Below are 27407 nucleotides of genomic sequence, written 5' to 3' on the forward strand. Positions count from 1 at the left end.
GCACACGTGTGTGACTGTAAATTGTTATGTTTAGAAGTGCTGTGGTAGTTGCACTACATTGTGGGTCACTTGAAGGAGGCGTGGTAGAGGGTTTGGGCCAGACCCTAAAGGTTTTAGGAAAGCTTTCATGAGGCAGCCTATTGTTGTAGGGAAGGATAGGGATACAAGGCGGCCTGCCAAAGGATACCTGGTGGAGGGTTCTTCTAGCACCGCTTTTAAACAGGTGATGATGGAGTGTGGGAAAACAGGTACTGAGAGAAGGGTGGTAAGAACCAGGTACACTCAGTCACTAGACCTTGGATAGTGTGACCAGTTTAGGTTTTGTGTATGAAGCGAGTAAATGAAAAGTCTTGTCGCTCCAGTTTGGAATGTAAGTGCTGATTTATTCGGCATATACTGTGCCCTGTTCTGGTAGCATACATAGTGCCTGATAGCATAAAGATGGCTGACACGTGTTTCGACCATAAAAGGTCTTTATCATGGCTGTGGTTAGAAACAGATGGTTTAGTGTACATTGTGTCATTGATGTGTCGTGAGTGGTGACGGACAATGATCACCAAGGTATAGTGATGAGGGGGTGATAATTATCAGGTGACATTAATGCATTAGTGTGTCATGTGACAATTATTTGTGGGTGAGGTGAGGTGGGTGAATGTGTTGGTGAGTTTTGTCATATACATTGTGTTGCAAACATGAAGTTGTTGCATGTTACATAATTAGCACCACTAGATAGGGCATACTAGTTGCATACAACAGATTGTGGAAAAGCGATGCACCGAGGGGCAAAAGGGCAGGAGAGAAGAAGGCATGTTGTTAGTTAGTGATCAAGCAAGTAGGGATAGATGCCTTTTAAAATTGGATGAGCTTGGAGGCTCATGGGTGACCTTACCGAGTAGTTTAGGGTGCTGAGCCTGGAGTCTTGGTGGAGAGTTCCAGAGTGAAGATTAAGCTGGTTAGCACGCTGCGGGGGAAGAGAGGTGAGTAAGGACATATAAAGATGAGGAGAAACCCAACATAATCTGAGCGAGTGAATATGGGTGGATCTGTGTGAACATGAGATATGAGGCAGAATTGCTAGAAGGGGATTACTATTGCGCTACGTGGTTGGGGCAGTGGGGTGGCCATGCATGGCTAGTCAGATTGTGTGTGTGAGCTAAATGCGCTAGTGGGGAGTCAGTGGATCTCCGTTGGACTGGTCAGGCCAAGTGGATGGCTGTGCGTCATTCCCAGTTGCAAAACTGGCAAGGTGCCAGAATCTACTGCGGATTCTGGGTCGGAGTTGTGTTGGACATGGCGGGGCGGAGGGTGGTAGGGGCCTCCTGCTTTAAGAAGATAGTGAGGTGCACCGTGCTCTGAGGGCTGGGTCAGGGTGGTTGGTCTAGAAATGGCAGTAGTCCGCCGTGGTCGGTGGCAGGATTAATGTCCAGTGCAGCGGAGACCAATGTCCCATGCCGATTGTGCTCTCCCTTGTCATGTTGGACAAGTCTGGGGTGTGAGTGCTAGGGGCCCACCAATTAGAAAAGGTAGTAAGGTGCGCTGTGCGACGAGTGCTGGGTCAAGGGGTAGTTGGTTGGTCTATGAAGGCTTGCAGTCCCCCGTGGTCAGTGACAGGATTGATGTACAGTGCAGCTGGGACGGATGCCCTGTGACTGTTGTGCTGTCGCTTGTTTAACATGGGGAAGCAAGATGGGGCGGGTTGACCCGCTAGTGGTGATTTTGCATGTGGAGATTGGTGGGGATCAGTGTTATGGATATAGGACTCACTGGTGGTGAGAAAGCATATAGATGGCAAAGGATCAGTGATCAATGTAAAGCGCTGCAGGGACGAGAGTCCCCGTTGTAGAGAAACTTTACCGAGAAGGCCAGCGAGGCTTCTGCAGACAAGATGAGTGGTCACAGTGATCTTTCAATCCCGGCCGCCATCTTGGACCTCTGTATATATAGAGTGTCCTAACTGTTTTGATAGGGCAGTTGGAAGCTCAGCTGTGATTGGCTCAGTGGTTAAGCAGTCCCTGAGCCGGGGTAAGGAGTTATAATGGGTGGATAATGGTTGTCACTGGGCTGGGTTAGCAGAAAATGTTAGCCATTCTTGAAAGGCTAGGGGCAAAGATGGCAGTGTCAGTGTGATTTGGGCTGTGTTTGTAATGCATGCAGCTGATGCTGGTATTTTGAGTGTGAGTGAGAGCACACCATTTGCATGGGTCGTAGTGAGGGAGCATAATAGCCCAAAGTCAGCCTACATGTGTGGTTTGGCTGTTGCAACTTGTGTGACCTTTGGGTTTAGGTCACACTGCATGGATGTTGGGGTCCTGCTGAGGGTGTGCTTGCTAGGGTGGGTGGAATGAATATGCCTTCGTTAGCACAAACAAGCACAGCATGGCTGTTGTCGTCCTACTGAGGACGTGCTGGCTGGGGTGAGCGGAGTGGCAAGGATATGCACTGGTGAGCACAAATAATTGGGCATGCACCAGATGGCTGTGGAGGTCCTGCTGAATACGTACTGGCTGGGGTGGCTAGTGTGGCATGACTATGCACTAGTGAGCACAAACATTTGGCAAGGGGAAAATGAGGGTGGGAGAAGGACAGTTTGTGTTGAGAGACGGGAGTATTTAATTGGGGACTGTAGGCCCATACGAGCGGGAGCATGAGAGCAGGTAGGAGAGGGTTAGAAGAAGAGTAAATGTTATGTTAAACAGGTGCTCTTAGCGTCAGAGAAAAACATTAAGTTCATGTTCAGTGTTTAGGCTTTGGCTCTCGTTGTCGGAGTGTGAGCTCCCAGTCCCCCTGCTCTTGTGTCACATTTGATGATTTCCAAGCCCATCATTCTGATGTCGTCTTTTGTATCTAGTTGGTGATTTTCTTGCCAGTGGAAAGCCAGTGTGTATCTTGTGTCTTGAGAGTTAAGGATGCTCAGGTGTTCTCGTATCCTGTTTCTCAGTTCTCTGATCATGCTCCCAATGTAATTCTGCTTGCAGGTGCAAATTATCACATAGATAACACATTTTTATTTACAGTTAATAAACTGCTTGATTAAGTGAGAGTGGGTATCATTGAAGTTGACAGACTTTACATTAAGCGCATGGGGACACATAGTGCAGGTTCCAGATTTGTGGAAACCTATGCTTTCAAAGAGGTGAGCCAATTTTGGTTTGCTGATTCAATGGGTGCCATGAATGACGGCTGAGCATGTTCCTCATGGCGGGTGCTTTGATAAATGACAGTTGGGGTCTCGTGGATATCCATTTCTGGATGTCTGTGTCTATGCTTAGTAGGTGGCAGTGCTTGTTGAGGATTTCCTGTACCCTGTGGCTGTCTCAATGAAACTGCAGAACATATCTTATTGTGTCTTCATTTCATTGGACCTTGACTTTAGTAGTCAGTAGCGTGTCCCTGGCCTTTGTGGTGGCCATTGTGATTGTTGTCTCGATTGACTTCTGTTGGTATCCCATCTCAGTGAATCTTTCTCAGAAGGTGGCATTCAGCTTGGTATGCTTGGTTAGTGCTGCAGTTTCTTTTGGCCCTCATGAATTCACCCTTGGGGATGTTTTCGATGACGGACCTGCAGTGACAAATAGAACCGAATTCACCTCTGTTGGTTTTCTGTAAGTGGTGGTGTTCAGGCCAGAGTTGTCGACTGTGATTTTGATATCGGAAGTCTATAGTGTGGTTGCTTTCGGTACCCGTTAGTCTGATACCAAACATGTTGTTGTTGAAGTATTCCTTGTAGGTGGTGAGTTGGTCTGACAATAGGTGCGGCTTCAGGTGACCACTCCGAAGTCCCCTTTGGGCCTCTTTTGACACTGGGGTGGGTAGTTGGAGCAGGACACCTGTGTAAGGTCTACTCAAGGTCTAAGAATGCTATGGAGGTGCATAGGTGTGGGTAAATAGTTACATTTTGGTCATGTTATGTTTGTTATGTTTTAAAGGAAAAATACAGATCCTTGCTGGAACTTTAAAAAATGTATTCGGTTGTGTGTGTGTTAGCGGCCAGAGGGTGACATATATTTTGTCTCATTGCGGTACGTGATATCAAATCAGAGCAGTTGCCCCTCTCCCATGTGATGTAATAGTAAGATCATGATGCAAGTTGCTTCACCCCTTCCTCCTTTTCAGCTGGTCCGAGTGGAAGGTTGGTGGTAAGTACTGGTCCCTCTCTGGCCTGGGTGTAAGAGCGCACTTTAGCTGCCAGGCCAGGGCGAAAACACCAGGCCGACAGTAATGCAGTGATATTCCTGGAGAACTGCTTGCTTAGGTTTTTAATAACGTTTTCTTCATCAATTTCCACCATCATTTTTATGACAGAAACAAATAATGTGCAGTAGTGGATACAGGTACTCCTGTATATTTGTTAGTATACAAAAGGAATCCTTCTGACCCTTGTATGCACTATTTGGGTAAGGTGGTGAGCAGTGGTCGAAGTGGTCAGGAGTGGTGCTACTCTACTTTTTTTTTTTAATTAAGTATGATCATTCCTATACTTTTATTTTAAAAAGAAACCGTTCCTAAATGGCCTCGTTTTCAAATAAGAGTGTATGGAGAAGTTGAACCTTGCACTTCAGTGGACATCACTAAACATTCCCTTAAACAGCAGGCGTGTTTGTTTAGGGGTTTGTATGGTGCGTGGGAGAGGGTGTGGTGATGCAGGGACGGCACTTGGAGGTTGCCAGGGGTCACACATGCAACCCCTGTGTCTCCTTTGCTACCCTTGTTTCTGGAGTTGCTGGTTTTCTTGTTCAGGTCTCTTAAAAAGAGGGGGTTCCACAAGGGTAAGCAGTGATCCTAAATAAGAAAGATTAGGAATAACAAAACATTTGTCTTTCTGGGATTCTATACAATAATTGCTGGACTCAGGGGTCGAGTAACTGATTTCATTTGTTCTTAAACACCTTAACTTCGCAATGCAGACAAAAACCTCCAAAAAGCATTTGGAGTAGAATAAGCGTCCATGTCGGAAAAAGATTGCTATTAGTACCCGGTCTTGCGGGCTGGGGTACTAATAGCAACATGGCCCTCGCCGCGGGGCCATTACTATTACCGAGTGAGGTAATGGCCCTGCAGCTCAAGGCATATTGCTTAATTAGACACTTTTGCCACCAACTTCTTAAAGTCAAAATTCAGCACCAAGATCGCACACAAAGGCCCCCTATGGGTTCCTACAGATGGTAATTTAGAGAATAAACTCAAATAGAAATCTACCCGAGCCATTTCACAGATGCAATTTGCTTCACGGATAGCCTGTTTCATCTCAGCTCCATTCAGGAGCCACCAGACACAGCCTAGGCATCATAATGAACTAATGTATTGATCATGTCTTGATTTGTATTTAAGAACCTCTGTATTTTGTAAGACTTCAGTTCTTATACCTCTTATACCGTTGTTTAAGTTTCCTACATTCAAGAATGTTCTTGTACAAGCCCAAACAGGGGTCTCCCATAATCCTTTTTAGTTGCTTCCGCATCTCCCTTTTACGATCTTTCGTACAGGGATCAAACATATTAATATGAGGCCCCTGCGGCTGATTTTTACTACGTCTATCGTTATACACTGATTCCTTCTTCATTCCAACAGAGTGGCAGAAAATACCCATGGCCTGCATTTAGCCCAATGCACTTTCTCCTCCCAAAGCACCCCAGGCTTTGCTCACATGTCCATTGAACTTACTCTTCATAAACATGATTTGCCTAACTCTAGAGCCCGCATTATTACATTCCGAGGGGGATCCCTCCCCCAAAAGACCCTTAATTCTACCTTAAACTTCAATACTAAAACATCATGATCACTTTTAACATTCGGCGCAACTTCAAAGGAAGAAATACTCTCTAACCAATGAAGCGACACAACAATAAGATCAATTGTGAACTAGAAAGGGGTGCCGACCAGGTTGCCTTCATTGGGCAATCATCATTCACATTCCCATTCAACCTATACAGATTCCATTTCCCCATGAATCTAGCCCACCCTAATCCTCTCGAATCTCGCCACCGCGAGGGGGAAATCCCACACCCTCCACCAGGAAAAAGAGTTTGGATGGAGACCCTTGTCCTCCAAACAGACATCTGAGCATTCACAATTAAAGTCGCCAGCGCAGATTATTAAAGCGGAAAGAAATTGGGTCACTCACTCTGAAATCAAAATGGCATCCAGATGTTTCCTTACGTCTTCGTCCATCTCAAGTGCCGCTTTACAACAGAAGTGGACCAATAATACATTTTCTGCATGCCCATCCCCTAATGATCCCACACTGGCCACCTGCACTGAATCAGAATTCACCTTAATCTCTTTTGGCATGAAACCCAAATTATTAGCAGTAAGTATACCACCCACCCTCCCGATGGGTCACCCTCTGTTACCCTTCTTTGCCTTTGTTTCACAAATAACGTAAAACCATCCATCTGAGGTACATTGGTGAGCCAGGTTTCCTGTAAAAATGTAAACTCATGCCCCTTAAAGCTATCCAACATTTGGGTATTCAGAAAACGGTTAAAACCCCTGGAGTTCCAGCAAATTAGCACTCTGTCTTTTTATTGGAAACCTGGTCTAATAACGAAATAGGAGGGTAGGGCGACAGGGAGTGACTCCCAATCAACTTTCGACTCGCACGGCTTGGAATCGGCAGAAGCCTGTCTCCGTCCGCCGTCATCGACCTTACATATGACAATCAACCCCGCTCACCTTGGTTGTCTATTCCTCCCACCTCCCTCTTCCAGAAATAAACGCATTCCTGTTACTCTCCTTTTTCGATACCCAGGTATCATAACCCCCATAATCAAATCTGCATGAGCGTTCCTCATCAAACTCCACGCCAACTTAGAGCCAAAATGAACAGTACATTCACTAAACAAGTTAGCCTGGCATAATTCACATAATTCAACCCACTTTAAAACTCCAGACGAAATAGCTGTCAGAGAGGATGTATTTACCCTCTATAATAAATAATATGAGGCTCCGTTCTTCAGAGATTTCACCTCGTCTCTAAAAATGGTAGAACATCGAACACATAATGGCAAAGCCACTCTCTCCCCGTTTTCTTTTTGTTGCATTTTGCAGCTCTGGCCCTGGGAGCAAGAGCCCAGCCAGCCGGGGGAGCATTTGCCCCCTTACTCTCCTTCTGAACATGCCCCTGACTGAGGTGCGGGAGCTAATAGCGGTGATCCTCCACGTTCGCAAGTGGCCAAGGGCATTACAATTCCTGCACTCTTTGACAAGGCTCAGGCTGGCGAGTACTTACCACCCCTGTTTGCACCGAACATGGAGGCGATCAGTACATTTTGTATTGGGCCTAAACACAGGCTATGGGCAATGGTCGAAGTGTGCTGGAATGGCAGGGAGCGGTGTTCCGCTACTTTTATTTTTTACTGTTAACAGCTCCACTACTTTTTGCAACCATTTTCTCCATTCGGAACTGTTTTTTATGAAGTTAAACCACACTTCTCCACTTTACCATCGGATATCCCGGACACCAGATACAGCTAAACTGAAATCTATTTCAACTCAATTGGCTCTCAACCAGTGACGTCGCCAGGAATCGAATTTAAGAGGGGACATAAGGGGCCAGAGACAAACGTAGGGACGTCACAGAGAAAAGTAGTGGGGGCGACTATAAAATGGCAATGTGTAAAGTCAGAAGAACCATGGCAGAGAATCTTGTGTGCACACCAACTACCACACTCCTTTTGTGCACCTCTTCTCCCATCAGAGTATAGGCACTAAACCATTAAGTCACTAATGACCCATCATTAGCGGTTTTGTGCGCTACATTCGATTGGAGGGTCTCCTCTTGGCTGCCAGGTGACTTAACAGCTCTTCATTGTTGTGCGGCAGCATTGATTGCGGCCCTGTGTGTGTGCTGTGCTGGTGGGCACAGCACTGTAGAGAGTGCAGAGAAAGTAGCCCAGCTGAGGTAGGGGGCAGAAGGAGGTCCCAGGATTTCAGAGGAGGGGACGCCCCCCCCAGCAACTCCTTAGCAATGCCACTGCCCTCAACCAGCGTGACTGCAACCCTTGAAAACTGTGTTGCACGGTGCTCCTTTCTTTCCTATTCCGTCCTTGCCAGAGTCACAGTTCCACTTCTTTTTTGGCACACTTCTATCACTGGTTATGGGGACTCTGCAGCCAAGCGCTTGGGCAGAAACATTAGTTTTATCAACACAGACATGCATAGCAAAGCAACCGTGTGTACACCTAAAAGGCATGTCCTATGACAGAGCATGAAGCTCTATCACAGTGAAAGCAAATAATTCTTGCTATTCCCCATGATACATTAATTCTTTACCGCAGCGTGACCTACCATACTTTCAGTGCGTCCGGCTAACCGTGTGCCTATCCACTGAAGCACCCGACAAGTGTGCAGGCTATCATTGGCCATGATTACTCGGTAAAAGGTACATTGCAACGTACCACAGTATGCAAGGCTCATTGCCGCTCCAAGCGTGCATGCTTCTATATACTGTTTTAAAACCAACATAAACAAGCATTGGCAAAGCTTGCCTTGACTTTTGTATTGGCATTTGCCATAAAGCGCTTAATGCAATTTGATGCTCTTTTAGTCACCTACTATGAGAGTTATCATTTTACTTAACATACTAACTAATTACATTCAAATTTCGAGTACCATATACAAAATTAAGAAAACTTAAAAGCATAATGCAGTTATTCATTCAATCAAGTTAGGAGCCTACTTCTAAGTTGTAGGATGTAATTCCTTATTCTCTAATTCAACAACCAATTTCTCAAGGAATCTCCACAATGAGACAATCATTTTAAATGAGTATCCCCACATGAATTTACTCCAACACCATTCTCTGGATTCTAGTGTCATACCTAACACATTAGGACCAATAAGAGTATATCTCAAGGCTTCAAAGTTACTGCAATACATGGTTAGGGTTTTAGAGTTTCTATAAAAGGGTTACCATCGCAAAATCGACACCATGGAGTCTGACACATCAGTGATTGCTTGTTCCAAGTAATAGTTTTTTCCAGAGTGTGGAGTTGATTGAGCTTAAATCTCATATATAGATCACGATAGGTGCTGGAAGGAAATTTTAACAAATATGCTCTACGAGGATTTCTAAGAGTGTCACATTTTGCTGCTTCAGAGTATTGTTTTTTATTATGCATCTCATTCAACATACTTAACCAATCATGTTCGTATAATCGTTTCTTTACATGACCCACACAAAATTCGAGGTCTATTGGTTTGAGGCCACATTCATCGAGTTTGTTGATCATAAGATTTGATAAAATAACCAATGAAGCAGGCGCTTGATTCTTAATCATAATTAAGAATTCCTCATAGAGCGATTGCGGAGGAGGAAATAACATCTTTCCATAATTTGTTAATTGTCTCCAATGGAATCTCGCTGATAAAGTTGAGATCCCTAACTCCTGTCGTAATATACAGTTTGGTAAAGAGTTTGATAGCCTCAATGTAGATTTCCATAGATATCCTTGGATTTGGTCTAGAATTGAATCAATATTGCACAAGCATAAGTCAAGCCCATATAATAAAATGGCTTCTACTTTCAACATGTAAAATTGTAAGAGTGGTTCAATCGCAAATGTGCAGTATTTCATAAATATTATCTGCATCTGTGTCACCAAGACAGCTTTTTTCGCATTTAAATTTAGTAACCAGTTTTTCCTTTATGAAGAATCTATGACATCGTATCCCAAATATCTCATATTCAGGTTTATGGGCATAGGGATGGAATTTATGGACCATTTCATCATAGAGATACTCTTTTTCATGTTTTGAAAAGATACTGGATTTCTCGACATTGCATGTTAAGTTGTGTTTGAACAGATATTCTGCAAATATTACGAGCTTTTTTTGGAGACTGTATGGTGTGCGATCAAATATTAGGACAGCATCCGCAAATGCAATCCATTGAATTTGGAGATGTCCCAACATTGCAGGGTAAGTAATCTCAGTTTTCCATATTAGTTCAATGTCAGAGAGGTAGAGATTAAACAGGGTAGCTGCCAAGTTGCAGCCCTGTTTAACCACCACCTCAGTAGGAATGGGAGTAGTTGTCAATCCAGAATTGTTGATACAAACCAAATATGAAGTGCCTTGATGTAATTTGGCCAACATCGTTATTAAGGACTGTGGTATCCCCTTTGCATCAGGTTTTTCCCACAGTAAGTTCCTGATTACACAATCAAATGCTGCGGATAAGTTGACGGATGCCATATAGAGAGCACCCAAATTTGGAATTTTTGAGCGAGCTATTAAATGTGCTAAGACAGTTGCATTCAGCGCAGTTCCCATACTAGCACAAAAGCCAATCTGAAATGGCGATAGAATGGCAAGGCTATTTACAAACTGTTTTAAACACTGTAATAGTAATATAGCAAACGCCTTTGCACATGCATCAATAAGTGCAATGGGCCGGAAATTACTAGGATTTGTTCTATCTCCTTTCTTGTGCATAGGCACTATTACAGACTGCAACCATGAAGGTGGAACACAAGATGCCCGAATAACTTCATCAAATTGTGTTTTGAGCAGCGGTGCCCATAGTTGCACATTTTCCTTGAGTACGCATGGTGGAATACAGTCCGGTCCAGGGGCTCTCGATTTGTTTAACTTTCCTAGGGCCCATGCAATATCCTCTGTTGACCAGCCCTTAAATTGCTCTACTGAGTGATGCGTAAATTTAGATGATAAGTCCCGATATCAGTCAGGTAATGCACATTTTTTCTTGTAGAAAAGCGTCCATGTTTCTGCACTAATATTAGAGGATTGATTGTCAGTTCTTGAGTGTTCATGACCCCTTATCAGGGCCCAGGTGGATCGCCTATCATTAGAACACAGTGATGCCATTGTTTTTTGATTTTTTGAGTGATGGAGATAATTTCTATAGTTGTTTATGTTGCTATGATATTTGTTGATAATTTTCCTTTTTGTTATTTGATATTCAGAGTTAGATAAGTCGATTTTGGATAAGTGCCCAATGTCCCAATTTTTTTGTTTTTTTAGCATGTTTATTCTCACAGCAAGGAAGTCAACAGCTAAAGGCTGTACTGGTTCGTTTGATTTAAGCAAAACCAGATTTGTGAGTGCAGTTGTTATAATGATCGAATTTTGTGATGTTTTTATCGACCCTTTACTGGAAATATTACTGCCGTTCATGCAGTTCAGTGCTAGCATTTTCATAATTGCATTAAGTTTTCTACAAGTTTTTACATTCCATCTGATGCACCTGGTCGATCCTCCATGATAAATATGTAAGTGGATCTTGTACCAATTTTGGGATGATTAATTGCATTTCTTTATATAAGATACAATGGTCACTTAGTTCAATCATAGCCGTTTCTACTCCCGTACCACTTGAAGATGGCTCCACTGATACCGCAATGTAATCGATACATGATTTTCTATTATTGCGAGACCATGTGAAAACATTCTTACTTGAACGAAAGGGAAGAACAGCAATGTTCCATCGCTCAAAAAAGAGCTGAAAGAGTAAACCTCTTTTCCTGTTCATCGATGATTGATTTTCGAGTGAGGTTTTTATTACAGTACAGGACTCTTGGAGGCAGTTGGAGTTGAAATCGCCTCCTAGGATTACTTTTACATTGGGCCACTTGATAAGGATCTTGTCAAACAGGACAACAATATCATTAAACAAGTTAGCTATTTCGGTATTTAGAGGATTGTAATACAATGACACTATTAATACGCTGTTTGTCTTAGCCATTCCTAGTTCTATTAGAATCATAATATAAGAGTGAGTAGTCCGTGTCATTGCCAATGTATAAACAAGCTCTGTGTTTACCAAGATGGTGATTCCACCCGATGGTCTACTTTTTGACACTCGTATCGCAAGAGTCGAATACGCCACAAAGCCGTTAATTTCAAGTTGCTTGACAGCCATAGTTTCTTGACATAAAACTATGTCCACAGTTCCCTGAGGGACATACATCAATGCCCACCTTTTCAAATGTTGTACTCTGCATGAATTCCAAGACATTACTCATAGGAGCTCTTTGCTATTACGATTGTTCGTCTTTTGTTGAGTCCTTATGGGACCCTATTAGAGCTGATAGCCAAGACCAATCTTTGGAAACGGCAGAAATTGCTACCAACTGTGTCAAGACTGCAGTTTCCGAAACCTGCGGACTGGTGGGTAATGTTGATTGGTTGTTTGTGTTTACTATAGTGGGCGGAACAGTTTCATTGAAGATGTTTGCTTCTTCAATCATCTGGAGTTGGATGATAGATAGTCTTAGCGTTTTTAGTTCCCTTCTGTGGTTCCATATTAATTCTGTAATTATTAGGGTTTGCAATTCAAAGACCATCCTGTGATTTTTTGCCGCAGGCAGTGTAATCCAAATGATGTCACTAGATACCAAAGTTCTCAGAGCTGGAATCTTTTTAAAAGTCTGTAACATGAATGATCAATTTGGATCTTGATCTCCATTTATTTCGGTTGAGCTAATCCAGCCCAAAATACTCGATGTGGGTGTGTCCAGCATTGATTGATCAATAGAGTCAACCGTTTTGTGTGTTTTTTTAGAAGTTGGTTCACATTCCTAGATATTCGTGGAGCTCTCTCTTTGAGTAGACTGACTCTTTTCACCAGAGGGAATAACAGTTTCCTCCGTGCTTATAAAATTCTCGTTATTTCCCAAATGCACTCGAGGCACTTTTTGTGGATAGTTGGGTCATTGTTCGTGACTGTCCTGAGTATTAGTGTTGCGTTCCAGATCTGCACTTAAATAGGTTGGGTGAATTACCGCCTGGCAATTTAATGATGAAATTTCAGGCACCCTTTCTTGGTCTAAGGTTGATCGTTCAGTAGTTTTTTTGTTTGGAATTGGTTTGTAAAAGGCTGAGAGCAAGGATTGTTGAGTCGAAGACAATGAAGCAGAAAATTCTTTTTGTTTTTCCATAATGGACTTTCCTGACACAGACAAATGTTTTTTTTCCTTAACGCCAACCAAGTTCGATTGCAGCTGTAAGGCTAATCGACTTTCAAGAGTAAGCTCCTCCACATTGATCCCCAAAACGATGTTTAACTGCGGAGGCAGAATATTTACACTTGGATCGGTTAAGGTTACATTGGTCTTAGCTTTTGGATCACCGTTGGAATGTTGTTTCTGAATAATTCTTTTTTGTTTTTGATTTTTTTCTTGTGTTTCCAATAGTTTTGCGTTACGTAGATTAAGTCTGTTCATTGCACGTGTGTGCAATCTTTTTTGTTTACGAGAAATGAATTGTTTTTGTCCTCTAGGGTCAGAGGATTCCTCTTTTTGTGGGGGGTCCACTACTACAACTTCTCTTGCACTCTCTTCATTTAAGATTTTAATCAAATCAGATGGACTATCGGGTGTTGGACTCGATTGTTGAAGCTGTTGAGTCTCTTTGTTTGATTGTTTCGTTGTAATTTCCAGATCGTTTGCCTGGTCAATTTTCTCTGCATGGTAAGCTACCATTTGGCATAGCTCAGCATGCGTATACATTTGAATAGATTCCATATTTCTTTGTGAGTTAACTCTCTGAGCAAAAGTCGAAGGAAATTCATTGATTGGACCACCCACCTTTTTTTTTTAGAAATCCTGAGTCTCGATTTGTTGACTCTCTGTTTGTGATGCAGTAGTGTGCAGGATCATGAGAGGCATATTTGGAGAGTGACAGCCTTTTTGCTTTTTATAATTATCAGCAAAGATAAAACCCTCAAGTTTATTCACTTTTGAGGAAATATCAAGTAATGCTGATTTTAGATCACAGAGTTTGTAATGAGTATAATCATGCCCTTTGTCAAGCAGATTGAGAATTCTTGACAAAACAGGGTATGATGATTCAAAGATTAGAAGATCCTCAGCTTCGGAGGTTAGTTTTGGATGAGAGTTCGAATTGTTCTCGTCATTGATCAAATTAGGTTGAGTAAAGTGTTGCATTTCAGGTGATGAACATACAACCCCGTCTTGAGGTTGAGCAAAATCTTCATTATATGAATCAACAGTCGCATGTTTTTTAGGTGAATTTTCTAAATCAACGTGAGATGCGAGAGTTTGTGCTGATGGTATACATGGCGCATCACAATGCATGTGAACTTTGTGTTTGCCAATAGGGCGCACTGTGACTGGCGTTGATGGTCCATCAGAGAGGATTATACGCTTTTCTAGCTCCATTAATACTGCAGGTGCCAAGACTATGAGAGTTATTACGATCATTTTCCAGCTATTGCCATTGAAAGACCAGGTATTGTCACCATTGTCCAGGTTTTGACACAAAATGTCCAGGTACTCACTCGATTGCACAAGATTGCACTCAATTATGCATACACTCCTATACGTGATGATGAAAGCACCCTCTGCTCGTGGTCCGAGAGACCACAAACCAGAGGCAAAAAGCGCCCAGATGCCTCCGGGTTCGGTGCGCTATACAAATGTCAAAAATAAATACATAAGAGGGCAATAGCTGCTCTTCATGCAGTCACTAACAGCTGCATGGTTCATAAAGGGTCTTTGCCCATTTCTTCTCTTCGCAGATCCTTTAACGTTACAAAAAAGAAGTCAAATGTGAAAAGTTAAATAAAATGAGCGTTCGATGTTGCGGGTGCTCAGATCGTGGTGCTTCATGTGGAGCGGCAATTGCTAGCCCTCACTGGACTCTTTCCCTCCTGCAAGCCACGTGCTTGGCTGCCCACAGCATAGCCTATGACACCAGTCTGCCTCTTTTAACTCTGTAATTCTGTAATAAACACATTTAAAAGAAAACACAAGGTCAGTGCCCCAAAGGCACTGGCGAAGTTTATAATCCATTCCAGCTCTCGCGACTGCTCCTCATTCGGAGGGCCGGGTCGTGCCCCCTCCCCAATCCACTTGCTATGCCAGTGAAGCCAGCTGCATATTGGCAGGTGAAATTTAACACACGCCAGGGCAGCCCCATGAACTCAGCTCGGACAAAAACGTGCCATTGGGCAACACGGCTTCTGTCTAGCATCAAACCAGGGAGCGAGCGGAGGACCGCAATTTAGCTCTAGGCATTTCAACAGCTGAAAAAAGAAAGAAATCACCCAGAAGTCACTCGGGGAGACAGCAGGACTTTCATCAGCTGGAAAAAGCACGCTGCGTGTGTAGGCGGATACTCCAGCTGTTCATGGACGGGTACTGCGTGGCATTTTCAAATACAAAAATACTAACGTGAATTTGCAAACAACGTGCACATTTATTTTAGAACCACAAATATTTGGAATGGTTCTTAATTAGGTTTCTCTAGCGTATACTTAGTTCCCAGTTCAAAAAGCTTACGTTTGTGGCACTGCAGTGTTATCAAAAAACTCTTGGGGCGCTCGGGACAAATTTCCCAAACATGTTAGAATTCTTTTGTCATTTTCTAATTTTTAGTTTTGGCTGACGTGGATCGGAACTGAGTAGAGCAACTCTAAACGTTCCCTGTTGACTATATTTTATATTCTTCTAAATGCAAAATGCTGTGTTTGTAAAGGATACACACAGCTCATAACTCTGTGATCTGCGTGCTCCATAGAGCATGGGAATCACACTCTATGCTCCTGGATGATAGCGTTAGGAGGTTTGTGCGGCTGCAAAGGCTTTGCTTCCCAATCTACTCGCCTCCACCCTATCTGGCCAAGATATGAGCACCATTCTGGAATGGATATCCAAAAGACCATTCTATTGGGTTTGTCAATACGTTTGCTTTTTAGTTTTGGCTATTAGTTGGTGCTGCCTATGAGCTGAAACTATTGTCCTGGAAAGTGAAGATAGGAGCGCGAGAAGACAGGAAGATGGACACACAGCCTGTGGATGTTGCTTGATAATTTAACCAAACATTGAGTTCATGGGTATGCTAGTCCCCTTGGCCATTCCCACCCATTACAGCCCCCTCACTGATAAAAACATATCCCCATGGGATCTCTTTAGTCTATCTCTACTTTCTGAGCAGCCTTCAGAAAAGCTATGGCGTAATTGAAGCTTTAAACCAGCTAAAACAGCTCCTGATGCAATACAACTATCTTAACCAAATACACATGCAGGCACTTGATTTATGAACGTATTTGTGCCCTTGCATATGTTTCTTGCACTGAATTCCGTTTAAAACGAGCATTGGCAAAACCAAAGATTTCGACTCTTGTGTAAGCATGTCCAAGTATTAACACAATTATCTACTTTCTGCCAAAGTATGGCCAGGTAGTACTATGTTGGCAGTGCCTGGAATATGCAGGCCTCATGCCTACACACAATCCCAAACTGTTGGTTTTGCCAGTGTTTATTTAGGATTATGACTGGCAAATACTCCTTGGAGGCCTGGGGCTGTGGGGATGCTGTGTCCCTGTAGATCTTAGGCAGGGTAAACCTTGGCATGAGTAATGGAGAACAGAAGAAACACTTGTGAATTCATTGGAGTAATGCCCGTCTGTGCTTTATTGAGCCCGAAGGGACTTTATTAAGATTGTAAAACGGATAGCTCAGGCGTATAATAAACAATGGGGCCCTCATCCAGGTGATTACAGCGTATTCCATCTTTCCTTCCACAAGCTCTTTCTTTCTTCTATGTGTTTTGAACACTGCAAACGTGTCACTTTTTGGCCACTGCATATCACTTCGCATTCCTGCAGAGAGAAGGCGAAGAGGTGAGGAGTGAGTGCAAGTGTAAATGTGTAGTGTTGAAGCAAAACAAAAGGGCGAGCTGCCAGTAATGATGGGCTGTCATGGACGAGCGTACAAGGGAAGGTTCGAACGCTAAGGGGTATGGGAAAAGGGAGGCAGTGAGAACATTAATTCACATTGAAATAGGGATGGAATAAGCATAATCTTTATAATTATTGGCAATGTTGGTTGTTTGCAACACTCACACCACAAAGGGAATGTTGTCTTTGCTCGACCTTTAGAAGCAGAGGCGAGGTTTGAAGATGAATAAAGGGGGGCAGTAAGTGGGGGGAAGCCTGATCATGTGATAGCAGGCTTGAAGGCTAGTGAGAGAGGTTGTAGAGCCTTGCAGAGAAAAGGGGGGAGACCAGTCAACTGTGTTGTCTCTGCCTTTCACCCTAACGTCACTAAAGCCTGGAGACTGATCTACGCATTTCCTTGTTCGATGCAGACACCTGCCTATGCAGAGCTGAAATGAGTAATGGAAGCAGTGAGAGTCTAAAGCCGGGCACGGGTACTCTCCAGTAATCCTGGACAAAACTATTCAGATGTAAACTGAAATTACTGAATGCTGTGCATTTTTGACGTATCCGATTGTTCGAAAGATGATCAGTTCTTTTTACAACATATTTCTGGTAGTTCACCGTAAAATAGTATGAATAGGGTGTGAGCATTTCGATTTTGGGAGCAGTCTTGTTAGACAGAGGTAGAGGTAGGAGATTACTAAAGGAGTCAAGGTACTAGGTTTTAGTTGAGGGACCGATGGAAAATGAATAGGTTTGTGTTGAGGAGGAGGACTGCAGTGAAAATAGGCTAAATGGTTCCACTCAAGATGCCTAAATGTATATTCAAGGAACTCGGTGTGGTTATACAGAAGTTCCTACGGGATGGCAAATTGCCCAAGTTAGCCCTATCGAAGATGCAACTCCCACTCAAGCAGGGTGATATGAATTTGCTGAATTTCTTCAACTGTCATCTCGCATTCACTGTTAGGCATCTGTCTCGGGGGAGCAAGGGCTAACCCAGACCAGTGGGATGAATTTGAATTGGAATCTAATAGTGTATCTCAACTGGAACCCAAGGCTATGTTGTCCACGGTTTTGAGGCCATCTCAGCTGTTGAGTCCTCCAACAGCCTGTTTGCATTATTGTTGGCGCTGCATATCAGAACGGCTGGGCAGTGATCCGTACCTGTTTCAAGATGCTTCCATTTGGCTGAACCCAGCTCTAACTATATAGGGGAACATCATCTTCTGGCCATCCTGGTTCCTGGGTGCTATTAAATACATCAAAGATCTGTTTGAGAATGGAACATGGATTCATTTCACACGTCTTTGCAGAGATTTTAACTTGGGGGATTGCTCTTCACGGAATACAGGCAATTTACGGGGAAACATTGCCGATAAATTTGCTCTTGCTCATCCATCAACAATGCACTATCTATGGTGTTTGAAGGTCTAATAGTAAAGAGGATTCTGAACTTTTCAATGTGTGGACTGGTGAACTGGGTGAGTCAATTGACCCTGGCTGTTGGCAGAGGTGCTGTAACAATGTCCGTTTGGTCAGTATGGGCTGGAGTCTGAGGGCATCTCAAACTAAAATCCTCTTTAGGAGATATTGGACTCCGGAAGGAATGTTTAAGAGACATCTTTCAGAGAGTGGCCAATGCTGGAAGTGCAAGCAGGCAAATGGTTTGTTGAGTCATTAGTTTGGTTTTGCAGGAGGAACAGAGAACCTTGGGAAGGGGTCGGTGAGAGGTTGAGCCTGGTGTTGAACTGTACTATTGCAGGGAAAGCTTCCCTCTTTATTCTTGGGGATATGTCTTCATTAGCGGATGTGCCGTTTTGTAAAACTTTACGCTGCTTCGGCACTGTATGCTTGCTAAGAAGATCATCCTAAGGACATGGAAATCATCCACTTCCTTCTGTGTTGATGATTGGGTGGAGGAGGTACTTACTGTGTCCACATATGAAATGGCCATCTTCAAGCAGTCTGGAGACACTGATAAGTTCACAGACATATGGGTCCATTCCTAGATGCATATGGCTAATATACCCTTAATATGCATTTCCCAATATGATCTCATCCATGTCACTTTACTTATACTGTTGCCCTTGTACCGTGACATTACTGTAGCTCGTGTTGTTGTTAATGCACGTTTTTATGAAATATGATGTGTGGGTTTCTCGCACTCTTTCTCTCTCTTTTTCTTTTCTTTTTCATTTCCCTAATGCCTTGGTGCTGTATTTATCCTGCTTGTTATAGCATGATTGTTACATTGCTCACCAGCGCTGATTGTACGGTTTATATTTTCATTATATAACATTTGTTGAGTTTAATGTTACTTGCTTTTGGCACGTGGAAATAATTTTGTTTAATTGAAAAAAGGCTGAAGCTGTTTTAATTCTGTGGTCCTGACCTAAGGGTTAATTTTTGAACAGGTAGTACATTAAAAAAGGATTTAGTTGAGGAACAGGTAGACGATTAAAATAGATTTAGCAGATGGACAGGTTGGAAATCGAAATAGAATATGCTATATTTTATCACTAACACTGACTAACATTCCACATTCTTGTCAGTCTAAATAGAAGCACACCACAAAGTTGCTGAGGCAGGCAGAATTTTAGATAGCATTCAGTTGCTGCAAATCTGTGTACCACCTTTTAGTGGCCAGACCAAGTACCAGTTGCTTGAGAAGCTGGAAAAAACATATAATTCTTTTAAGGCAAAACTGCTAATGACTCCAATCAAGCATTCCCACTAAGTCAGTGCCTGGTCTGGGATTGATCAAGGGAAGCCCTTATTTATATATTTTTATGATAAGTTATAATCTGGATGATGAACCCTTGTATAACGCCCATCTCTTAGAATCCCCCTGACCCCACTGAGCCAAGAAGTAGGTTTGTTTTCCAAATTAAAAAGGTTTATTTGAAAAATTAAACAATAGATATATATCACCCATTTATAAATAAATTGATAATTGATAGCACACTTGTGAATATGAGCAGTAATCAGCAATAGGTAATCCCACAGTTGCACAGTTCTTGGTTACTTATGAATAAGAACAGAGGACTAAGGTATCAGAGAATGCTTTATATGGTTCAAGGAAATGCACGGTGGGACAGAATGCAACACAGAAATAATTTGATATGATTTCAACAAGAGATAATTTGATCACTTTTCCTTTTGACAATTCACTCCCCCCCTTTATGCAATATAAGGAAATGGAAGGAGAGCACACAGTCTTCAAGAATACCAACAAAAATGCAATACAAAGTTCCAATTCCACCCCAGCAAGCTTAGAGAAACAGGAATGATTTTAAACGCAGGCAAAGTACTTTAAATGTGGTATGCAAAGAAGGGAAAAATATGCTAAAAATGATTTTAATTCCCTATAAGAGATTCAGGGTGGGTGAGAGCTACTTCAAATTAGTTCAGGATCACTTTAGCAATGCCCTATGAATGATTGTCAGGTTACAAACGAATTTCAGCAAAGGAAAGCAAGAAGCTGCTATTTTGGACAAGTGAAGAAATTTGAGCCAAATCGCAAATCGCGGCACTTTTTCCGAGTGCGTTGAGCGCGATTACGGAAAAAGTATAATGAATAACAAACGGTTCTAGAGATACGGACGATTTTATGAAGGTGGCTTTTCAGAAATGAAATAAGGATTCAAAATGGCAAATGACAATTTTACAGGTTTAAAATCGGAGAAGGGGCACACAATTCTATGATGCAGTTTTGGACAGGTTAAATGTTTTGAATCAGATTATTTTAAGCTAAGAGATTGGTTCTGCACAGTTCTAGCTGGGTACTCACTCCTAATTTTGGAAGGAATGGGCCTCGTCACGGATCTGGTCAACAGGTTGGACTGGACTTCTGGGTGGTTTCTGGTACTGGTTCTCTGGTTCCGGATCTCTGGTTCTGGTCTGGTCTGGATCTCTGGTTCTGCTCACAGCGATCTGGTCTGGGTCAGGTCTGCGGTTCTGGATACAGCTCTGCTTTCTGGGTGTTTCTGGCACAGGGTTCTAGACCAGAATCAGACAGCTCAGCCCGGCTGTTTGAATAATTTGCAAATGATTTTGAGGCCTGCTGAAAAAGGATTCAGCTTGTGGATTCAGGCCTCTCTGCTACAAGTTCTGGAGTCTGGATTCAAAGTTCTGGTCTCTGGAGATTGATGGATTTGAAGTCTGGAGTCTCCCGGCAAAGCGTCCAGCAAGAAAGTGGAAAGTGAATGTTCCTGTCTGGCTTCCAGTGGCTCTTTTTATGTCTTTTGAAAATGGGTATGGATGCTAACTTTCTGTGCCCAACCCACTCACGATTTGATAGGTCAAGGATTTCTCTTTGACCTGGTTTGAGAAGGGAGCAGTGAGTCAGAGTGAGTCATCTTTATGGCATACAGAAAGAACACTCCCCTTTGCTTTTACCTTAGAAAATCATTTTCATAACTAAACACATTTCCCAGATACACAAGTGGTTGACATTACATATACACATCATATATCACATAAGGTAGTCTCTGTTCCAACTCTGATGTTTCTAAGAGCTTGGATTAAGAAATGACAACATTTTGCACGTTTTGGTTGGTTTCTCAATATTGGACTTTTACCCTGTCTCTCTACACATATTCCAGTACATTTCCATGTCTCTAGCTTAAACCCAGTGTCTGCAACATGAATACATTGCGGGGTTCGGTCCCAGAAAATCATACGGAATTGAGTTTAGACTCAAATTGTAGGTACATTTTCCATTTTAAGGATCTCCAAATTGTACATTTCTGTGATCTGGTTACAATTAGTTATCAGTGTTTTTATAAAACATATATTTGCCTTCAATTCAATTCACAAAAAGTGTCTGGCCCGCCCCTAGGAACTGGGTGAGTCAGGGATCACATGTCTCTTCTTCCAGGCAGAGCTCTGTTTACAGTCCACAGCCAAATCAGCATATCCCATTCAATTGAAAGAGACTATTGTGTTGGGTCCTGCAGGCTGGAAGAGAAACCCCTCCCTCTCAATTAACATGGCCATATGATATCCTGCCTCCCGGTGTGGGTCTCTGGGGTGTTAAGAGTTCTCAGGAAAGGCATGTCTTTTGAACTTTTAATTACATAAGACCCCCTTCTGTTCACTGCACAGTTCTGCAAGACATGCTCTCCTGTCAGGATTTATAGAGCGCCAGCGCCGGTCAGTGTCCAATGCCGGTACTGCACCTATTTTTGACAGCTGTCTTGAATTAATACATTTCAAAAGGAAAGGATTTTACTTGATAGTATATGATCCTTGCTTGACATGGCATTGATGTGGATCTGTAGTAGAGTAAAGTAAAACACTCAACCATAGTTGGATTTTTTTTTGGGGGTTCCGGGCCCATGATCTTAGCAATTTTTGACATTAATAAAAACGGGTTTTGAACAGAACCATCTTTCTTTGCACTGGTGGGTGGCAGGTCAGGGGACCATTTTGCTGTGCGCAAAACTGCACAGTTCTCCAGGATTCTGGCGCAAATGTGGGTTTTTCCGCCCTTTTGGATTTCCTAAGTCCACAGCACCAAATGTTGCAGCATAATAGTCCAAACATGGGTCAGGACATCCAACAAGCCCCCCCGCCCGACTGCGCTTTGATTTCGAGTCGAGGGGGAGTCGGGTGCAAGTGATGTTTTGATCCACGCGTTGGTATGTCCGCATCATCTTCTTCCAATTCCACAGATGGCACAGTTCAGCATCTTTTCCTCCATCCGGTTGGATCGATCGGTTCTCCTCACCTGTCCTGATGGGAATATTGGGTGGTACCCCGGGCCCCTCGGATCTTTGCTCCCGGTCCCCGAGTCGTTCTACTTGGTCAGTCTCCATGGTTTCATCTCTCCGAGGATGATAAAGCAAAGCGGCAATACACATTCCTAGACATTTTTCCACCACTATTAATGGTGTGGCGAACATATACATTTTATACATCCGGATACATTTTTCAGTCCTATTTTAAAAAACAAGATATAACAGGAAACATTTTCATACCAGAAACATGATATTTTAGAGACTATATGCGGGATATTTTAGGGTTGGAACTGAATTACTCTGGAGCAGCCCCTCTAGGATTCCAGAGGATTCCTCTAGTTGCTGCAGAGTGTGCCTGGGATGGCAACACTTTAGCTGATTTATATGTACCCACTTGTCTTCCCCTTCTGCCAGACTACCTTTGGGGATGCAGATCTTATAAGCCACTGGGGAGATCTTGTCTACAATTTCAAACGGTCCCTTCCAGGTAGGCAAACATTTTCGCTGTTTGGCCTGGTTCCTTTGGAAATTGTATAGATGGACCCGGTCTCCCACATTATATACTTTCCTGGAAGTTTTCAAATCGTAATGGGTCTTCATGCTATCAGTTGATCTTTCTGGATTTCGCTGAGCATAGGCAAAAGCATGTTGGAGGTGTTTCCTCAAATTCTCCACATACTCATGAGTTGTGGAGGCATTGATCAACGTCTGCTCTTGGGTCCTGTATAGCAAATGCTGGGGAAGCACCATCTTGCGTCCAGTCATCAACTCAAACTGTGACATTTTAGTTGCAGATGAAGGGGTAGATCTGATGGCCATTAGGACCAGAGGTAATTGGATATCCCAACTTGGCCCAGCATCTGCCACAAACATTTTTAATATGCTCACAATGGTCTGGTTGTAGCGTTCTACTGCCCCAGAAGAAGCTGGCCGGTAAGCAATATGTAGCTTCCTTTTGAACCCAGTATCTCCCACATCTTTGTCATTACCTCGCTGGTGAAATGGCTACCTCTGTCTGACTCAATCCTTTGAGGTAGACCAAAAGATGTGGTTAATCCTCAGGGCAGCTGCTGTTTCTGCCTTGCAGTTTGGGGCCGGGAGACAATCCACCCACTTGGTAAACAAGCATGTGACCGTCAACATGTACTTGTTTCCCCTAGACGAGCGAATCACAGGGCCTATGAAGTCGATTTGCAAATCTGACCATGGCAGTGTCATCCCCCACTTTTGAAGAGGTGCACGGTGTGTGAGGGATGATGGCTGAAATTGTGCACACACCAGACACCCCTTCAAGTATTGGTCGAGGTCCTGCCCCATGTGTGGCCAGTATGCAACCTCTCTTAAGATTTCCAGTGTTGTGTGAAACCCCCTATGACCGGCTGTGGCCGCATCATGGGTGTGACGTATCATCAGGCTTCGGAATGAGATAGGGACCACCCACTGATCATGGCCAGCTTGGGATTTCCTTACCAACAAACCGTCTTGGATTCGGAACATCTTTGGACATTTCATCAACACTCTAAGGTCCTCCTTCCCAATGTAATCGGTATCCGTCAGGGGAAAGTTCTCAGGGTCCTCAATGTGTTGGTAAAACTTACCAATTATTGGATCCCCCTTCTGAGCCATAATTAAATCAGCATCAGGGGTCTCCTTACTCCATTGTGCAGTTGAAAGATCGTTGTGAGCATTTGTCTGGGACCTAGTGATAGCAGTGACCTGGATTTCCCCCAACAGGGACTCAATCTCTATTAGATCCCCTTGGATGGCCCCGGTTTTGGCCAGCTGATCAGCTAAGTCATTTCCAGTTTTGTCTGGTCTCTCTACTTTGGAATGACCCTTGATCTTTTTCCAGTAGATGGTCATCCCATTCGATGTGACCAGATCATCAATATTTTGGATTAACTTCCCATGTTTCAGGGGTTTGTTATTAGCACATAACATGCTCTGGTTTTCCAATTAACCAGGTGCTCCACGAACCCGTTCCGTACATAATCTGAATCTGTGATTATAACCAGTTTGTGGAGTTGATGTTGGATAGCAGTAAGGATGGCTTGATACACAGCCATCAATTCTGCCACCGGACTACTTCGGGGACCAATTTTGTACCCAGCGGAGGGTTCTGGGGGCTCCTTCACCCATGCATTCCCTACGCCGGCCACCAGTTCTTTTTCCCGTTGTTGTCAACATGGTAAGATCATCCATCCACATAGACAGTGGGCATTCCCTCACACTTGACTTCTTCCAAAGACTTTGTGTGGGGGAATTAAGGTATGCCTCCATGTTGTCCTTTATTTTTAGACTTTCGTCCTCGAGACAGTTTTCTCTGGCACAATCATGCAAGTCAGACAGACCTTGCGCGAGGGGACTCTTCTTGTTTTGGCCATATCTGACCTCCACAGGAAAGCCTTGCATTGACAGAATCCAGGAAGTAATTCGGGAATTACTCACATTTACGGCCCGGATTCTGTCATTTTGGAGATATTGCAGAGGCTGGTGTGGAGTCTCCACTATGATGTGTTCCCGCTGGATGAACGGGCGGTAATTCTTCAATGCCCACACCATTGCCAGGAGTGCCTTCTCACAATCGTTGAATTTTTCTTCCACAGAGGATAAAGTTTTGCTTGCATAGGAGACTACTTTATTGACCTTGTCATGCTTTTGGTATAATACTGCCGTCAAGCACGTATTAGAGAACCCTGTCTCCAGGAAGAACTCCTTTTTTCTGACAGAGTAAGCTAGGCAAGGCGCTTGTGAGAGGCTTCTTTTGAGTTGTCTTACTGCCTCGGATTGTTCTGGACCCCATTCCCACTTGACCCCCCCCTTCAAAAGATGAATCAGGGGTCTAGTGATCTCTGCGTAGCCCTCAATGAACTTTCTGCTGTAATTAGTCAGTCCAAGGAGGCTCCTTAGTTTCCGCAGAGTTGTGGGATCCTTCAGTTTCTGAAGTGCTTCCACTTTCTTTTCTTGGGGACAGAGACCCTGAGGAGTAATCTCATGCCCCAAGAAATTAACACGGGTTCTACACCACTGTGCTTTCTGAAAGGAAAGTTTTGCTCCGGCGGCCCTCAACTGTGTCAGAACATAACGGATCTCCGCTATGTGTTCTTCCACAGATGAACTTTTGATGAGGACATCATCTGCATAAGCCAGGTTACCCCTCGCACCCAGGTCGGGCATGGCCTTATGTAGGAAAATGTTGAACTCATTGCCGGAGTTGAGGTATCTGAAGGGAGTCCGGGTCCATGTGTACTGCTGGCCCCCAAAGGTAAAAGCCAGTTTTTATTGGTCCTCCCTACTGACAGGCACGGTCCAGTATCCATTGGTCAGGTCTATTGCAGTGAATACCTGTGACCCCTGAATCTTGGCAAGCCCTTGGTCAATGCAGGGCAGAGGCCATCGGGAAGTATGGACCCGTTTGTTGAGCTCCCTAAGGTCAGCGCAGAGTCTCCACTGGCCGTTTGGCTTCAATATTCCCAGCACCGGATTATTGAAGGTGCTGTGGACTGGACGGATTATTCCCCGGGACTCAAGGTTCTTAATGAATTCAGTAAGGGACTCCATGGATTCGAGGGGCAAACGATATTGCTTCACAAACACTGGAGTCATGCCAGGGTCTGTGGGAATTGTTGTTGTGTGGATGTCGGTGCGACCACAGTCATATGAGTCTACCACAAAGAGATCTTGGAAATCTAAGAAAACTTGTTTCAACTTTTGCTTCCGTTCCAGAGTCACACAGGCATCAGCTAGGTTGACTCTCTCTTCCACCATCTGCCTGAAGCCTGGAAAGACTTCTGGTTTTGCTATCTCAGCGGCCTCCTCCAGCTGGGTGGAGAAGTCCCTGGTCAGAGTGCTGATTTGGACTGGAGGCTTCAGGTGGAAAAGGCAGCCCTCATGGACCTGGAAAATCACCTCATCCCTTCTGAAGTCACAAGTCACATCTTCCTTACCATAAGAGCAGGAAGTGTACACCAGGAAGTTTCCCCCATGCCGGGTAAAGATCCTGTCTGGTGTTGTATTGTCATCACTGTCACTGTCAAAACAGTCCTTGGGGATTGGTCCTAACAGTTCATTTCCTAAATCAATGGAGAAATGTAGGTCATCAACCGCCATTCCAATAATGGTGCCTGCGGCTAGAGTAATACTTTTTAAGTCGCTGTTATCCAACTCTATTGGAATGGTGTCATGTTCTATGTTGACTAATGGTGTTGGGTTTACCCCTAACCCTTGCTGTTGGAGGAAAGCATTTAGATGAATATAAGCATCAGGGTTTTTCCATTTTTGTCCTCTTTTAACTTTCACTTCCAGGGAGAATTGTCGGGTCCTTTCTGGGATGGTGACTTCCTCTTTAATCTGAATTTCAACTGCATAAGGTAGCAATTGAGCTGACCTAAATGCTTTTTCTGGATCATCAAAGCCCATGGGATTATCCGCTAATCGGGACCAAGCTTTGAAGTTTATTAGGTCCAAACTAATGGCAAAGCGATTGAGAATGCCACTGCCTAAGTAAAAGGCGGCAGTGACGTCTCGCACGACCCAACAATTATGGACTATGCTCTTGTTGCCAATGGAGATTTTGAGCATACACCTGCTTGGCAGGAGATGTTTGGAATTGGGTGTTTCCAGATCCATTTCCCATTTGTCTATCAGTTTGAATGTGGGAGTGGCTGGATCTTTTGGGAGTTGGCGGAACATTGCTTCGCTGATGAAGCTCTTACCGTTGTTCACACACACTCGGCCGAGAACAGAGTCCTTCCCATCATTTAACTAAACAGGGATGAACAACTGCTTTCCAATTTCCTGAATATCAGCCAGGCTCTGAGCTGATTTCACATCTTTCTGGACTATCGGAGTGGGAATGTCTTATCGTGGATTAGTAAAGAATTTCAGAGTGTTTCCTTCCAGTGTGGAATACCACCTTAAACTGGAAGGAAGGTTGATTTTCAGAAATAGAGAGTGCCCCCCATCACCAGTCTGTTGTCCTACTGCTATTACTGTCACATCTGGAATTTGGTTGTTCT

At 43.6% G+C, this 27407-nt stretch overlaps 1 protein-coding gene across 1 annotated transcript in view; it reads left to right on the forward strand.

Moving 5' to 3' along the window:
- IQCA1 (IQ motif containing with AAA domain 1) overlaps window positions 1–27407 on the forward strand; it is a 1010495-nt gene that overhangs the window by 466667 nt on the left and 516421 nt on the right. The window lies entirely within an intron of this gene.

Source organism: Ambystoma mexicanum, chromosome 9, assembly GCF_040938575.1.
Source record: "Ambystoma mexicanum isolate Mex_15411 chromosome 9, UKY_AmexF1_1, whole genome shotgun sequence".
Classification (NCBI taxonomy): domain Eukaryota; kingdom Metazoa; phylum Chordata; class Amphibia; order Caudata; family Ambystomatidae; genus Ambystoma; species Ambystoma mexicanum.